The following is a 7,220-nucleotide window of genomic DNA, read 5'->3' as shown; positions in this document are numbered from 1 at the left end:
CGGAGTCCCTCAAGGCTCAATTCTTGCGCCACTCCTGTTCAACCTGTATATGCTCCCAATGAGCCAAATAATGAGAAAGAACCAAATTGCTTACCACAGCTATGCAGACGACACACAGATCTACTTAGCCCTATCGCCTAACGATTACAGCCCCATTGACTCCCTGTGCCAATGCATTGATGAAGTCAACAGTTGGATGTGTCAAAACTTTCTTCAGTTAAACAAAGACAAAACTGAAGTCATTGCGTTTGGAAACAAAGATGAAGTTCTCAAGGTGAACGCATACCTTCACTCTAGGGGTCAAACAACTAAAAATCAAGTCAGGAATCTCGGTGTGACACTAGAGTCAGACCTTAGTTTCAGTAGTCATGTCAAAGCAATAACTAAATCAGCATACTATCATCTGAAAAATATTGCAAGAATTAGATGCTTTGTTTCCAGACAAGACTTAGAGAAACTTGTTCATGCTTTCATCACCAGCAGGGTGGATTATTGTAATGGACTCCTCACTGGCCTTCCCAAAAAGACCATAAGACAGTTGCAGCTCATACAGAACGCTGCCGCCAGGATTCTGAGCAGAACCAGAAAATATGAACACATCACACCAGTCCTCAGGTCTTTACACTGGCTCCCAGTTAAATTTAGGATTGATTTTAAAGTATTATTACTGGTATATAAATCATTCAATGGCCTAGGACCTCAATACATTGCAGATATGCTTACTGAATATAAACCCAACAGAACACTCAGATCACTAGGATCATATCAACTAGAAATACCAAGGGTTCACTCTAAGCATGGCGAGTCCGCTTTTAGCTATTATGCCAGCCGCAGCTGGAACCAGCTTCCAGAGGAGATCAGATGTGCTCCTACTGTAGTCACATTCAAATCCAGACTCAAAACACTTCTGTTTAGCTGTGCATTTACTGAATGAGCACTGTGCCAATGTTCGTCCGACTGTTTGTACTGTATTTTATTTTATTTTTTTAAACTGTTTTAATTATTCCTATTTCTTTTATTATTTTAATTTCTTCTATGTAAAGCACTTTGAATTGCCACTGTGTATGAAATGTGCTATATAAATAAACTTGCCTTGCCTTGCCTTACTCACCTGCAGTGATGTCATATAGCTCCACCCATAATTATATGGAACATGTTCGTAACTGCAGCTTGATAGAAACGACACACTTAACATGTTTCACAGTGTAATCTTCTGTGATTCCCTAGGTCTTGCAAAAAGGTAAAACAATCAATATATAATGTAATTTGAAAAGCCATGCTAAAAAAAAAAGTAATGCTAAAAGTTTACTTGGCAGCTATTCTTATAGTTATTAGATTATTCAAGTTTCTTTAATGTTTCATCTTTTCATGACATTCGTCTGCTATGTCAGTACATGTGTAACAAGATAAATATAGGTTGAGGGTTTTTTAAGTTAATAAATCCTGCAGATCACACTTCCTTTTGGCTCCACAAGGTGTCAGCAGAGCTTGAGAGAACTGCTGTGGGAAAGTCGTTTCACGTATTGATTTGTAGTGTTTTCTGTTCATATGCGGGCATTTTTTTGTTTGTTTGTTTTGTTTTGATGTACCCTATAATCTTTCCATGTGTGACATTTTTCCATGTGCTTGGTGTGACTGTTAACATATTTCACCTCGTTCAACCTTTGAGTTTAAAAGGGCATCTGTAGAATATGTCATCTACTTGTCAGAAGGAGACATGTGCAGGAATAACTGAAGCATGGAAAAGAGACGCAGTGTCTCATTCCCCTTCTCAGGGAACCATGGTTACATGCATAACCTAAACCATTCCCTTTCCAATGGGAACTCGCACTGCGAATGGGGAACAAATACCCATGCTGCCATGCTGAAGGGATGAGTGCCTTATTGGCTGACATAAAGTCAAAACTCAGGAATCCCAATCTCTAAGGTACACACCAGGGCCCGTATCCCTAAAGAATTTTTGTGCAAAAAGTGGCTCCTAGCGGCCAAATTCTAAGAAAATTCTCAGAGTCATGACGTTTTCTTAGAATTTCCCCTAAAAGTGACACGAAAATCCCAGTTAATATAAAAGCTATTCTTCAAGATTCCTAGCGCTTAAAAGGGCTCCTAAGGCGAGATCTGCTAAGAGCAGGGAAGAGGACTTTTAGTAGCTTAGGAGTTCCCCTAAGCAGCTGCACAAAATGGCCAACAGAGGAGGCAGGAGAGATGTCCTGCAAACACTGGATGACAGGGAATTATTGAGACGCTACAGATTGGATCGTGCAGGAATCATGTTTGTTATTTTATTTTTTAACAAGCCTTCATAAATAGACCAGCCAGCAATCACAGACATTGATAAAAGCTGATCCGTGTTACCCTCGTTAAGACCACACTGAGTTGTAACGTTGCAATTTCTACTTCATTAAGGACAGCCCCTTGAGATAGGCCATCTTGTTTTCAATGGGGTCCATATGGGAGTGAAAGTACAAAATATGCCAGCTAGGATATTAATATGAGCAAATAAGACACGAATCATTATTTGAACAGGGTGTAATGAGCTTAAGTTTTCACATATTTTAGATTCTAATGTTAGGCTATAACCCCTACAGCTTACTATTCATTTTCCAGATATTTTCTTGAATGTGAAATATTATTTACAATTACAGTCTGCATAAGATTAGAGTGTATAATTATGTTTATTGATTTGAGGGTACATCCTTTGCTCATTATCACCAAAAGTTCATTTTCATCAAACTTGTAGGATCAACCAATCACGGCTTTTGAAATGATGACTCATACCTAGCAACGGGGTCAACCACACCTCCTCACTAAGATAGGATTTTCCATCCATTCCTTGCTCAGAGTTCACTGAAAATGTTCTGGAATCACTTCTTAGCTAAAACTCCTGGCAAGGAATTTTTAGGTTAAGTTAGGAGCTCTCTGAGAGGATTCTCAGAATCTTTAGGGATACGGGCCCAGCATTTTGACTAGGGTTGGGTATCGGTTGGGTTCTATCCGATTCCAGTACCTACTCTGTATTTTTTAAACAGTTCCGGTGCTTAAACGGTTCTTGAACCGGTACTTAAGAAAATGAAACCGCACACACTTTGTCAAAAAATAATACCCTTTTATTTACGGGGCCAAACTGGACACAATATTAACATAAATCTTTAAACAATATAAATACAAGTAACATATGGTAATAATAAATAAACCAATATAAAATAAAAATTCACATTTACATAATATCAAATAAAAAATATTTTGTATAAAACAATATAATACTGGAGATTAATAGAGATTACTACCAGGGTAATCTAATCTCCATTTTCTCTTCCTAATGACCTGAACTGAACAGTGCAACACCTTAAATATTAAAATAGAAAACACAAATATAACACCGATTTTATCATCACTACATTGGTTACCTATAAAGTTCTGTATTAATTACAAGGTATTGCTACTGACTTATAAAGCCCTAAACGGCTTAGCTCCAGTCTATTTAACCGATCTTCTATCCCCCTATAATCCATCGCGCTCTTTAAGATCACTAAATTCGAGGCTTTTGGTCATACCTAGGATATCCAGATCAACCAAAGGAGGAAGATCATTTTCACATTTAGCTCCAAAACTCTGGAATAGTCTTCCTGATACTGTTCGTTGCTCAGACTCGCTCTCCCAGTTTAAAACTAGATTAAAGACACATCTTTTCGGCCAGGCATTTATATAATACTTTTAATCTTACAGTTAAATCCGGTCTCTAGTTCATAAACGCCAGAGGAGAACTGGCCCCCGACTGAGCCCGGGTTCTCCCAAGGTTTTTTTTTCTCCATTAGGTCACCTGATGGAGTTTTTTGGTTCCTTGCCACTGTTGCCTTTGGCTTGCTCAGTTGGGATATTTTGGGGATATTTAATTTTATTTTATCAATCAAAAAATTTCACTAGAAACAAACCTTGTTGTATTATTTTAATTTAATACTGTGAAGCTGCTTTGATACAATCTGTATTGTGAAAAGCGCTATACAAATATACTTGACTTGACTTGACTTGACAAATATAGAACAAGATATTACACAACAGTATTGCACATTTAAAGAAGCTTTTGTGACTGGTGGTGAGGACACTTTAAATCAGTTTTTAACAATTCTTCTGCAGGAATATCACCATATTGGTCTTCTCTGGCAATATACGGCATCTTTCCTGACTTATAGCATGCCCAGCACAGGAGAAAACCCTCTCAGAGGGGGTTGATGAGGCCTGCACACACAAGTACACCTCTGACAAGACAGACAAATTAGGGAGGGTATCCCTCTTACCCCCCACCCCCCCACCTTGATCCTGTAATGAAAACATGGTTTAGTGTCTAATAGTGAAACTGGTGTAGTTTGCCTTCTTTCTTTGTGAACATAGATATTGGCTGCAAATGGATAGTACCTGGTATCTTTTTTCGAGATCTCCCTAGACCTTCTCTTTTATAGCAGCCACAAAGACATTGTCATCATCGGAGGTTGAATAGAGTTCCTCCAGCTTTGTGAGGATCGGGATGATTTGGCTGCATGTGGGGGACTTGTCACTTGACACGCAGAGGGTTGAGGTGTACAAGACTTTCATGCATTTCATGAATTCCTCTGCCTTCTTGAAATCACTCTCTGTAAGCCTTTCTAGTCTGTGGAAAATAAACAATAATGTTAAGAACAAAAGGTAAATTTATATTGTTGCAAGTGACCCTCTTGTCCATCACCTCACCTGTCCCTCTCCATTGGCCTCCTTGGCCTTTTATCGAGGCAAGCTACCAGGATTGCTCTGCTCCACCATGAAGTATAGAGAATTCCAGCGAGTCCTCACATCCAGGATAACATTGTGCTCTGGCAAATCTAAAGCACAGACATTTGAATTACAATAAACAATTGCTTATATTTAAAAGTATTACTTTTCAAGATGTATTTATAATTATATATGTAGCACCCGTACAGCCACTCTGAGCGTTACTTACATGAGAATGGTGGGTGCTTGGGTTCGGTGTTGTTCAGGTGGATACCATGAAGGTGCACCTAATAAGTTTCTAATAAGTTGTAAAACCTTTTGACAATAAAATATTTAAAATAATGAGACCCAGAGATAGTTTTTAGTTTAGCAAAACAAAGGGTTAATGCCCTGGTTTATTTACATAAACGAATTTGGTGGCGGGTTGGTGGTTGGTGGTGGCGCAGTGGATAAGACACATGCCTTTGGTGTGAGAGACCCGGGTTCGAATCCACTGTAAGACACCAATGTGTCCCTGAGCAAGACACTTAACCCCTAGTTGCTCCAGAGGCGTGCGACCTCTGACATATATAGCAATTGTAAGTCGCTTTGGATAAAAGCGTCAGCTAAATGAATAAATGTAAATGTAAATGTAAATTTGGCAACTAGAATATAAAAGTTTTCCCCAAAACAAAATATCAACAAATATACAAAATGACTAACCAAAAAATTCCCCAAATACTCAACTGATAGCCTCGTTAAATTTAGCTAGAAACCTCAATAGTTTCAATTACACTTGTTACACCAGAACAACTGATCTAAAAGTTATTATCTCTTTCCTAACAATTGAAATTACACAGAAAACTTTAAAATAAACAAAAAACGTTGCCACGTGTCCTGAAACAAGTCTTATCAAATGCAGTGGTGGGCCCACTCACACATACACATTCACACACGTTTCAGTTTACTCACAGTACTGCTTTGAACGAAGGAAAAACACGCTGCAGGCCTGTGTTGGTCTTGCAAAACATTGAGTGCGCTGAACAAACACTTGCAACTAGGGTGACCACCCGTCCCGCGTAGCGCGTGCGCGCACAGCGTTTGAAGCCCAATTCATGCGTCCCGCAAATTGAGACCGTGTCACGCATAATCTATGCTTGCTCAAAAAAAAGTTGGTCGCTCTATATCCTCGAGCCCCACGCAGACAAACGAACATTACTTGACATTTCAGCACGCTATTGTTGCCACACCCACCCCTCAGTTGAACTGCTGACTAGGTTGTTGTCAACTTTTTCGTTGTTGTCAGACACACTGGGAAGGAAGGAACTTTTAGATGCGCGCTTTCCAATTCGAAAAATTCGAGAAAGAGACTGAGAGGCACCGTCATCATCAATTAAAAAGAGAAGGTGTGGGTACAAGAAAGAATGGGGAAATGAATATTTGTGGCTGAAAGGTGTTGAGGGGGATACCGAGAGGGCTTTTTGTGACCTTTGCAAAACGTCCTTCTCAATCGGACATGGAGGGGAATACGATGTCAATCGTATTTTTTTTAAATACTTTTTTTTTTACTGTTCCTGTGGTGTTGAGCAACTACAATTCCTGTTAATCCTATAATTTTATATTATAATTTATTTAAAGTGAATAAATTGTAATGAAAAATAAATAAAATTAAATAGTAAATCTTAAGTGGAAGTACATCTGTCAATTCATTGAATGTTCAAAATATTATGAATCTTTATTTAGAAAAAAAATACACATTGGTTGGCCCATTCATGAGCATACATCAGCAATTACTCATGTTTAGGGGAATAGGGCATTATTACCATGTAAGGTGGTATGTGCTAGAAATGGGTAAACCAGCTATCAGTGAGTCTGCCCGTGGGGTGGGGGCACCGCCGCGCCAGGCAGTGTCCCACATTGTCCCTCAGAAACATACCCCTTGTCCCCCCTTGGGCTTATTAGCAGGTGGTCACCCTACTTGCAACACATTGAAAGCGTGGAAATTCGGTCCGGATGCTCACGTGCAGCGCGATTCACCAACATGTCCGCCAACATGAGCGCACACCATGGCTAACTATAGCTATCTCGGCTACCTCCGATCACGCTTCCGCTGCTTCTCTCCCGCTCCGTCCGACGGGTCTCCGGCTTCGTTTCTCGCTCAAAAAACACCCAGAGTCTGCGATCCTCGTATTTGAACACCCAGTTCAGTTTCAACAGCTTTACTCACTCTTTCTAGCGTTATATTTTTCTCAAACGCGCCAGCGACCTGTGCTCATCCCCAGTCCGACGAGAAAAAAAAAAACTTCCCGCACCCTCTCTCATGGTTCCTCCTCCGGTCACGTGTATCCCTTCTCAAACACTGACTATACAGCGTTAATACTCAAATGACCAATAAAAAATAATAACATGAAAACAATAAAAATAGAGTAATAAAACGCTTACTGCATAAAACCTCTGATAATATTATTTAGCTAAATAATATAAACTTTAAACTTTAA

General features: G+C 39.4%; 1 long non-coding RNA gene across 3 annotated transcripts; it reads right to left on the bottom strand.

Annotated features, from left to right (window-relative positions):
• Positions 1-3,088: 3,088 nt before the first annotated feature.
• On the bottom strand, positions 3,089-6,963 carry LOC308703404. 3 transcript variants are annotated; one of them, XR_014031711.1, is made up of 4 exons: positions 4,973-6,963; positions 4,726-4,853; positions 4,414-4,645; positions 3,089-4,317 (listed from the first exon to the last, which is right to left on the bottom strand). It is a non-coding gene; the product is annotated as an uncharacterized lncRNA (long non-coding RNA). The 3 variants fall into 3 exon arrangements; XR_014031709.1 differs by having other exon boundaries at positions 4,726-6,963; XR_014031710.1 differs by having other exon boundaries at positions 3,089-4,236; positions 4,726-6,963.
• Positions 6,964-7,220: the final 257 nt, after the last annotated feature.

The sequence above is a fragment of the Scardinius erythrophthalmus genome (assembly GCF_964197995.2).
Source record: "Scardinius erythrophthalmus genome assembly, chromosome: 15".
Taxonomy (NCBI): domain Eukaryota; kingdom Metazoa; phylum Chordata; class Actinopteri; order Cypriniformes; family Leuciscidae; genus Scardinius; species Scardinius erythrophthalmus.
This window is presented reverse-complemented; position numbering and strand designations above follow the sequence as displayed.